The sequence below is a fragment of the Palaemon carinicauda genome, chromosome 43 (genome assembly GCF_036898095.1).
Source record: "Palaemon carinicauda isolate YSFRI2023 chromosome 43, ASM3689809v2, whole genome shotgun sequence".
In the NCBI taxonomy this organism is placed as follows: domain Eukaryota; kingdom Metazoa; phylum Arthropoda; class Malacostraca; order Decapoda; family Palaemonidae; genus Palaemon; species Palaemon carinicauda.
The window spans coordinates 19,911,202-19,921,756 of record NC_090767.1 but is presented as its reverse complement, the minus strand read 5'-3'; the positions used below and the strand labels follow the sequence as shown (position 1 = coordinate 19,921,756).

The 10,555-nt window shown below is 44.6% G+C and overlaps 1 long non-coding RNA gene across 1 annotated transcript in view; it reads left to right on the top strand.

The window, feature by feature from the left end:
• The window catches only part of LOC137633440 (uncharacterized), a 376,441-nt gene that overhangs the window by 167,290 nt on the left and 198,596 nt on the right, over window positions 1–10,555 (top strand). The window lies entirely within an intron of this gene.

Here is a 10,555-nt window from a genome sequence, read left to right as displayed (position 1 = left end):
TATTTTATAGCTTTTAACAATATATTAAATCTCTTGGTTTAAAGTCCTTTAAAACATCAATAAACCAAAACTTTAGAGCAGAACAGAGTTCTTGTTACTAAAACACACGTTTTATTGGTGCAGGTGTCGAGGAATGAGTCTCGGAACAAAATTGATAAGCTTTCTCATGTAACCTAAAAGATATTTTAAGACAAATCCTTTTTTGGGCTCAGGCCATGTCGTCCTAATGGAAGTTCCTTCATAGTAGCTTCCTAGGTTATATTTAACTACAGTGATATATCCCAGAGAATTTTACTTAAGGTATCCAGAATTCTAACTCCTGGCGCGAATATCCCTGGCTTTTGTCTTTAGGGATATCGCATAATATCAGAGGACGTATTCTTGACACGCCACATAGCTATCTACACCCCTAATAGCGTTTACGCTTCGAGTGGGGAAAGTGGCAAGAAGTGTAGGTGGGCCGTTATTAAGGCAACGCTCCTACTCCTAAGTCAGGTTAGGCTACCGATACAGGAGGCTAGACCTCCCTAGGCCTCACCTGAAGGCATATATGATAATGCCAACTCCCTGTGGCCTAGCAGACAGTCCTGTGCCGGCAGATCCTAAAGCCGAAGAATTGAATTCTTCCCTTGCTTAAGGTCTCCAACTCTAGATTCTGTTCCTATCCACCTGAGACAGCGACCTGGGTGCCACCATCTCATCCTCAGACTACCCCAGTCTAGGGAATTGAATTCCCTGGCCACTAAGGTTGTCTTTACTCTGGATCAGAATCTTTTAGGTTAGGTAGGACCTACCGGGTGCTACCTCACCTACAGGACCCTTACCCCTCCCCTGCTGTCCTTTGGTGTTGGCCTAGCCTTCACACATCTTGGCCATCATTCTACAATCGACCCTACGGTTAGATTGTGGGATTGGCTCGGGTTCTTTGTCGGCTCCCGGCAGAGATTCCCCTAACCTATCGAGTGTTCTTCAGTCCTTCTACTGAGTCAAGGGAGGCAGCAAGAGAGAGGCTGGGAAATGGGTCAGAGGTTTCCAGAAGAACACCACTGGCCCATACCTTCCTAATGAAGGGATGAGAGGTTGTCTGTTCCCTAGGGCATCTTTGGATGTAGTTATCCCTCAAACTCACCCTGAGATCCCCCTCGTCCAGATTCCGATAGAATCTGATGTTTCAGATGCCTTGAAAGACATCCAGCTGGAAGACAACTTGTCGGTGGTTGCCGAAGATACGGAACGCAGTCTTCTAGCAGAAGAGCAGGATCAGGAGGCTGTCTTACCTCCTGAAGGCGACGACGAAAAAACCAAAACTATTTCGGTTTCATTGGCTGCGGTGACTGAGCCTGTCCCGTCGAACTCTTCCGCCCCCCAATTGGATACGATTAGCCATACGCTAACTTCCCTTCTGTCCATGTTTCAGGACATGAAGTAGCAGTCATCCGAGAAGGAAGCTGCACTTCCTTCAGAGATGCATCAACTCGTATCTACTCGTTTAGCCCCCAAGAAGCTAAACGTGAAGGAACTTCCCTCTTTTTCAGACATCAATCCGTGGAGGTATGCTGGACACATGCCTATGTTAGGAAGCAAGATCTTCCTCTCCGACAAACTGGGCACAGTCGCAGTAGAGGATGTTGAGTTCTGGCCCAGTAAAGGGGCCTACCCGGATTGTTACGTTCGCTTAAGGACGGAACCTCCCTCAAAAGAGGAGACGGAGCTGAAAGAGGTCATCATCAGGACCTCCCCAAGACCCAGGCCTTGTTCACTAAGACCTTGAAGGAGAGGGCCTTCTCTAGTTCCAAGGTACCGGCTCTCAGCACGAAGCACCCATCCTTCATTGCTGCTTCTTCCCGTGCCTTCCCCTTTATGAAGAAAGGGTTCAAGGCAGTTGAGGCAGGGAAACCTTGTCCTACACTTGAAGAGTGTAGACCCTTTTCCCTCCCCCTACCATCTGACGATGTTGACTGGAAGGACGTTTATAACACCTTCTCGGTTGGGAAGCTGGAGGCTGACATTGCCGGACGTCAGTTCGGAGAAGACCTCCCGAAGTTGTCGGACTTCCACCTGCGCAGGGAGCAGGTGACGAAGGAGAGACTTGCCGCCTCTATGTCCTTACAGACTGGATTAGAGACTATGGCAAGCGTCCCAGACACCCCAGACATGTACATGGTCTTTGCCAAAGCTCATTTGGCAACGGTCACCAAGGACCTGTACAACTTCATTAAAACCAGACGGACTTGCAGAGAGTTCGTGTTCGCCTCGGCTGCGGGGAGGCACGAACCCAGGAAGCTGATAGCTTCCAACATCTGGGGAAAAGACCTCTTCCCAAGCGAAGTGGTCAAAGAGGTTGTTGACAAAGCCGCTACGGAGAATGGGAATCTCCTCCACAAGTGGGGCTTGTCATCCAAGAGGAAGTCTTCCAGTGAGGAGGGTCCCCAACCCAAACAGAAAACTAAATGACCTAGAGTGCCCTCTCGCCCTCCACGACAACAACAACAGCTTCCCGTGGCCACGGTGCCCCAGACGGTGGCACAACCACCTACCACATACCAGCTGGTGCCCCAACAAGTGGCGACTCAGTCGCCTGTCTTTACCCCAGCCTTTGAAAGGCAATCTACAACCTTTCGGCCAAAGTCTCTAGGTTCCTTTCGAGGTTCCTCTAGACGCCCCTCTAGAGGCAGGGGCAACAAAGGTGGACGTGGCCAAGGAGGCAAGTCCTCCAACCAGCACTCCAAGTGAGATGCTTCCAGTAGGAGGGAGATTTCTCCTCTTCCGGGATCGCTGGACCTTCGATCCCTGGGCCCACAGCTTAATCAAGAATGGACTGGGGTGGAGTTGAAATGCAACTCCACCAATTTTCCCCTCAGTTCTTCCAACACTCAACCCCCATTCTGGAAGAATATGTCCAAGAACTCTTAGAGAAGAGAGTTGTAAGGAAGGCAAAGTCCATCAAATTCAAATGAAGGCTGTTTTGTGTTCCGAAGAAGGATTCGGAAAAGCTCAGAGTCATTCTGGACTTATGACCACTCAACAAGTTCAGAATGCTGACTCTTCAACACATAAGGACCCTACTGCCCAAACAGGCATACGCAGTCTCCATAGACATGGCGGACGCATATTGGCATGTTCCGATCAATCGACAAGTTTCCTCCTACTTAGGATTCAATCTACAAAAGAGACAATATGTCTTCAGAGCCATGCCCTTCGGACTAAACATAGCCCCAAGGGTATTCACAAAGCTTGCGAACGCAGTCATTCGTCAACTACGCCTAAAGGGAGTTCAGGTGATTGCCTACCTGGACGACTGGCTGGTATGGGCAGCATCCGAAGAAGAATGCACACAAGCCTCCAAGGAAGTGATCCAGTTCCTGGAACATCTAGGATTCAAGATCAACTTGGAAAGGTCTCGACTATCTCCAGCTCAAAAGTTCCAATGGCTGGGTGTCTACTGGAACTTACAGTCACACTGCCTCTCCATTCCATTAAAGAAAAGGAGAGAGATAGCGGGATCTGTGAAGAGACTCCTTCAATCCGTCAGGATAACAAGAAGGCAACAAGAGAGAGAGTTGGGGTCTCTCCAGTTTGCCTCGATGACAGACCCAGTGTTGAGAGCACAATTAAAAGATGCATCAGGAGTCTGGAGAAAATACGCATCAAACGCTCGAAGAGATCTAACAAGACCGATACCAACTCGTCTGCGATCACTTCTCAAGCCATGGTCAGAGGCCAAGTACCTAAAGAAGAAGGTACTCCTACAACCACCTCCACCTTCAGTCACCATTCACATGGATGCCTCGAAGGAAGGAGGGGTAGGCCACTCTCACCAATGGAAAGTCCAAGGAACCTGGTCCTCCCTCTTCAAGACCTTCCGCATCAACATTCTGGAAGCCATGGCAGTTTTTCTATCGCTGAAGAAACTGAAGCTTCGCTGCTCGATCCACATCCGGCTGGTCCTAGACAGCGAAGTGATAATGAGATGCCTAAATCGACAAGGCTCGAGATCGCCTCAAATCAACCAAGTGATGTTGGCCATCTTCCGCCTGGCGGAAAAGAAAAGATGGCACTTATCAGCAGTTCACCTCCAAGGGTTCAGCAATGGGACGGCGGATGCTCTATCCAGGCTCACCCCAATAGAGTCAGAATGGTCCCTAGACGCAAGATCATTCTCCTTCATCTTACGCAAAGTCCCAGGACTGCAGATAGACCTCTTCGCGACGAGCGACAAGAAGCTACCCAGATCCATAGCCCCGTACGAGGATCCTCTAGCGGAAGCAGTGGATGCCATGTCCATAGATTGGAACAGATGGTCCAGGATTTACCTGTTCCCTCCAACCAACCTCCTGCTGAAGGTCCTCAACAAACTGAGATCATTTCAGGGAACAGCAGCAATAGTGGCTCACAAGTGGCCCAACAGCATATGGTTCCCACTGATAACGGAACTACGACTGAAGCTGATTCCATTGCCGGATCCAGTTCTGACTCAACAAGTGCAGAAGTCGACTGTCTCTGCTTCATCACAGAAAACCCGGAACCTTCATCTCATGATTTTCTCACCTTAGCAGTCAAGAAAAGGTTTGGGATTTCAAAGGCAAGTATCAACTTTTTAGAAGAATACAAATCGAAATCTACTAGAAGACAATACGAGTCTTCCTGGAAGAAATGGGTTGCCTTCGTCAAGGAAAAGAAACCAAAAGAGATCTCAACAGATTTCTGTTTATCTTTTTTTATTCATCTCCATGAACAAGGTTTAGCAGCCAACACGATCTCCACGTGTAAATCTACCTTGACCAGACCCCTACTATATGCTTTCCAGGTGGACTTCTCGAATGAAATCTTCAACAAGATCCCTAAGGCCTGCGCTCGACATCGGCCCGCAGCACCTCCGAGGCCCATTTCTTGGTCCTTGGATAAGGTTCTTTATCTAGCCTCTACCTTGAACAATGAAGATTGCTCTCTAAAGGATTTGACTCAAAAGTTGATAATCCTATTTGCACTAGCCTCAGGAGCCAGAGTTAGTGAAATAGTGGCCCTTTCGAGGGATGATGGCCACATTCAGTTCACAGACTGCGGAGAACTGAACCTTTTTCCTGACCCAGCGTTTCTCGCTAAGAATGAGCTGCCCACCAAAAGGTGGGGTCCCTGGAGAATCTGCCATCTGAAAGAAGATGCATCTCTATGCCCAGTAGAATGCCTAAAGGTCTATTTTTGTAGAACTTCAGACTTTGGGGGAGGACAGCCTTTCAGAGGAGAAACCTCAGGTTCAACATTGACCTTGAAACAATTAAGGGCAAAGATCACCTATTTCATTCGCAGAGCGGATCCAGACAGCACACCCGCAGGTCATGATCCGAGAAAAGTTGCTTCGTCTCTGAAATTCTTTCAGAACATGAGTTTTGAAAGTCTTCGCTCCGATACTGGATGGAAGTCATCCAGGGTTTTCTTCAAGCACTACGCGAAACAAGTGCAAGAGATTAAGCATTTTGTGGTGGCAGCAGGTAGTGTACTAAAACCTGCCGCTTGATTTCTGCGAAGAACAGTGCATTAATTGGGACTTTAGTGAAGGGTGTACATGGTTTCCTCCTACGGAGTGACATGTTTAGTGAAGTGTCTAAGTAGTGACACTATGAACTGTTCTAAGTATAAGGTGAAAGAAGCATAAAAGACATACACATGTGCCATGCGTATAAGTACGCAAGTGTTGATGAACTGTAACGACAGAAATGTGAAATAATGAAATACTACGATATTTCCTTTACAGTGGCTTCATGTTTCCTTTCCAGATGAAACAGCTTTTTCTGTTATTACTATTTTATTATGCTTTACACAATATTTCCAAAAAATTTCTTTGATTTTATATTGTATTATAAAGTGAACAGTATTTTTGCTATCTATTATTTAGCAATAAACACTTCTTTGAATTTTGCGTCTCATTTTGCCCTACAAATTCTATGCATGCTATATAAATAAATGTGTCAGAGCACTTATTATCCTATTATTTTGAGAATATTCTGAACATACTCTATATCTGTTCTAAGTGAACAATCTGATAATTATGTGTTATGGTATCAAGTATCAGTCCCTGGTAATGACTGATTTTATATCTGATTGATTTACTGACTACAAATTTCCTACACGAATGAAAATCTGTCTACCTTGCTTACAACACACCAAGTGGACCAGGGGAGGTGTCAGTAATCAATACATAATTTCTTCCTTTCAGAATACAAACTTAGTTTTACATGTATATGATGAGACTAATATACAAACTGGTTTGCTAGATTGTTCATTGAACTTACAATCCTTGGGTTTTTCCTAGAGTCTCCCATGACTCTTCCCTGTAGGGTGCAGGAAGCACTGACATAGTCCATGATCAGTTGAAAGGTGTTTGACGGTAACACCACGTGTCTCTAGGTCTAGATGACCAAGGAAAATTTATCCCGCGGTTATTGGCACTATTGGAAATCCACTGATACATTAATGCTCTGGTAAACTTCCATCAGGACGACATGGCCTGAGCCCAAAATCTATTTTTGGGTGAGGTAGCCATGTCGTCCTGATGGACCCACCCTCCTTTTACAAAGGATGAATGGATCCCTCCCAAACGTCCTGTATCTGTAGCACCTCGCTAACTCTACAAAGAATGACAAGATGGCGCTGGGATGTGACGTCATACTGGCGCCCAACTATAGTACATGTAGGAGTGTTGCCTTAATTTTAGACAGTGCATGTTCAAGTACCGTTTGTGGGAAAACATGGCTTCAGGGTTATTTGAGTACATTGAGTGAGGAGGATAGGTTGTTAGTCGAGACCACAGATAGTAATAGGGTGGTCAAATTTGGAGGGGGTACTCAGTTGAAGTCTCTTGGGGAGTGTAGTCTACCGGCTTCCTAAGTTGGGAATAAGGTCACAATTAAAACTGACATAGTTGATTCTGACATTCCTTTATCAAGGCAGGCTATGGAAACTGCCAAGGTAAAGATGGATATCGAAAATGACTCTGTGGAGATTTTAGGCAAACCAATAGTTTTGAATATTACTTCTTGTGGACATTATTGTATTCCTCTTGGTAATGATGCCAATGTTGAGAAGCAGGAAAACGCTGCGAACAAAGGAATCACTCATCAGATGACGAACGAGGGCACCATAGGGGGACAGGATATGTAACCGCTCCTCACGATACGTCCCTAATTATACACGATATCTTCGGATAGTCGTTCTGGGGGTTAGAACCCCTGATACCTGACGGTTATTCTCTTGTAACATCACTCACAGAAATATTATAGAGTAGGAAGCTGCCGGAAGGAACCTTCCATCACGACGACATGGCCATCTCACCCAAAACTAGATTTTCCCTACGTCAGAATCCGTTTGTTGAGTGATGCTGGGATTTGGCGGGAACAGTATGCCCGTGATTGGGAGAGAATTGAGAATAACTGTGTTTTGTGTAAGCAATTTAAGAGAACTCCACCTAGACCAGTGGTTGGTTTGCCCATGGCAAAAAAAATTTAATCAGGTTGATGCTATGAATTTGAAACATTGGCAGGGGGGAAAATGGATTCTTTATCTTATAGATATGTGGTCTAGGTACACACAGTCGGCTTTCATAGATAGGAAGAAAACCACTAATGTGATTCATCAGATAATGAAACTTTGGGTGGGAACTTTTGTGGTTATGGAGGGGGTTTTGCATGATAATGGTGGGGAATTCAGTTCAGATGAGATGAGGGATGTAGCTTCAGTTTTAGATGTAAGGATTAACATACCAGCTGCTGAAAGTCCGTTTCAGAATGGGTTGTGTGAGCGAATACATGCAGTCACTGACATGATGTTTGTTAAATTAAAAGTTCAATATCATCGAACTCCTATGGAAGTGTTGTTGAAGCGGTCGATTATGGCAAGAAATTCCCTCCAGATGTGGAATGGCTTTAACAGCCACCAGTTGGTTTTTGAGGAAAACCTTAACCTTCCAAACATCATGACTGATAAGGTTCCTGCATTGGAGGGCAAGACCACCGGTGAGGTTTTTGCTAGGCATCTTAGTACTCTACATTCATCTAGGCAGGCTTTCATACAGACAGAAGCCGAGGAGAGAGTCTGGAGGGCTCTGAGGAGTAAGGTTAGGAAGGCAGAGCAGATTTTCCAGCCTGGTGATTGTGTGTTTTATAAACGGGAGGGTCATGATCGATGGCTTGGGCCTGGGAATGTGATTTGTCAGGATGGTAGGTTGATCTTTGTAAGGCATGGGAGTGCAATTGTTAGAGTATCACCAATTACACTTATTAAGCAGGGGGTTGGAGTTCAGTGGGGAATTTAAATCTGATGGTGCTGGGAACATAAGTAATAAAGCTGCGGGGTTAGATGGTGATGGTGATGTGGAGTGAGACTTGACATCGTTTGCTCAGTCGGATTTGAGGGAAGCCGATACTACTGGTAATGGGGTTGAAAGCAGTGAGGTGCATTCAGAGGTGCCAGTTGGAACAGAAAATGAAAGTGAGAATCATTCAGTTCCTAAAATTAGACTTTGAATGCAGGAGAATGATTGTTGGAAAATATATGCTACAACTCTTACTAAAGCAGAACAGAACACGTCGGAGTGTCAGGAAGCAAAACAAGCGGAGCTGAAAAGACTATGTGACTCTGGCACTTATGAGGAGGTACCTTTTTTGGGGTCAGAGGTGTATTTCAACCAGGTGGGTTCTGACTAGGAAAGATTCTGGGATAAAAGCACGTTTGGTGGCGAGGGGTTTTGAGGAAGAAAGTACTTTAAAGAGTGATTCCCCAACAGTGGGTAAGAGTGCCATCAGATTGTTTTTAACAGTGGTAGCTAGTTTAGGGTGGGAAATAAGAACTACGGATATCAAATCCGCTTTTCTTCAGGGAAGGGACCTTGAGAGGGATGTATACATTCATCCTCCTTGTGAGGTAAGAGTGGAGGGTGTGGTGTGGAAACTAAAAAAAGTGCCTCTATGGTTTGGAAGATGCTTCCAGACAATTTTATTTGAGTGTTAGGGAGGAGATGCAAAGATTAGGATGTCAACAGTGTGTTATTGAGCCAAGTTTATTCTAGAAATTGTCTGGGAAGGGAAAACTTGAGGGCATTTTGGTTACTCACATAGATGACTTTTTGCATTCAGGTACGAGAGTTTTTAGGGAGGAAGTTATGGAGCCATTGAGAGAAAGGTTTCTTGCCAGTAGGGTGGAGGGAGGTAATTTTTCTTATGTCGGTTTTAGAATAGTGCAAAGTAAACAGGGTTTTTGGCTTGATCAAAGTAGTTATGTAGATAGTGTGGAGGTGGAGCAATTAGATCAAGAAAGGCTTTCGCAAAGGGGTTCGGAACTTTCAGCACTTGAGAAGACAAGTTATCGGTCTATTGTAGGTGCCATCAATTGGATTGTTTTGGGTTCAAGACCTGATAGGGCTTTCAACTAGAGTGAATCCTGCAACCGTGGACGATTTAGTTAAGGCTAGAAAGGTTTTGAGAAGGCTACAAGAGAGTGAGTCTTGTATTCTGTTCCCATGCATAGATAATCCTTGGTCTTTGTATGTTTTTACTGATACACCATCAGCTAATTTACCTGATGGTTTTAATAGTTCTTTGGGTATTGTTATTTTCATTACTGATGGGAATAGATCAAGTCCTCTTACCTGGCATGCAAATAAGAGAAAGAGGGTAGTTAGATCGACCTTGGCAGCTGAGACTTTAGCGTTGTTGGAAGGATTGGAGGAGGCACTTTATCTTAGATCAATGTTGGTGAAAACTGACACCAGTGCCGTAGTTCCTGTTGTCATTTATGTGGATAATAAGAGTATGGTTGAGGCTATTTATTCTACCAAACTGGTAAGTGGTAGAAGATTGAGAATCAATCTTGGGGCAATAAAGGAGATGTTGAAAAATGACGTAAAACAAGTCAACTGTTAACCAGGATCATACCAGCTTGCTAATTGCCTGACAAAAAGGGGGTTATAGGTGAACAGTTGCTTACTGTATTTCGTACTGGTCGCTTTGGGAATATTGAGATCTAAATGTTGTTGCTTGGTTGAGTGTTGTCTTGTTGGTAAGTTCACTCACATATTTTACGATTAATGGATCCTTATTTTAGATGTCTTGTGTGAACAAGAAAGTCTAGGTTTTAAATGTTGTTGATTTTCAGTCTTGAAATTTTATGGAATTGTAGCTAAAGGTTTTAGTTTTAGATATTGCTGGTTTTGAGTGACCTTTTTTATATGAAATTGTATAATTTACTAGAAAATAAAAGAGAGAGGTGAGGCTGGAGAGCAGGTGGTCTTTCTTTAGCATGGATCAAGGTGTCGCAGCGAGAGCTCTCCCAGGACAGGTCGACCCGACCAGCAACGTACTATGCGTATACCCTCAATCAGAAGGGTAATTACATAACATCTCCCTTCATTTAAAAGGTAGATATTTGTAAACATAGTCAAACAAACATAGGCTAATGCAGGTTTATATGGAGTCTATAGCCAAACTATAAATCCTAGATCTTAAAATACTATCTACTTTCAGTGTATGGTGATATTTTTATTATTCTCAGGTAAATCTTACTC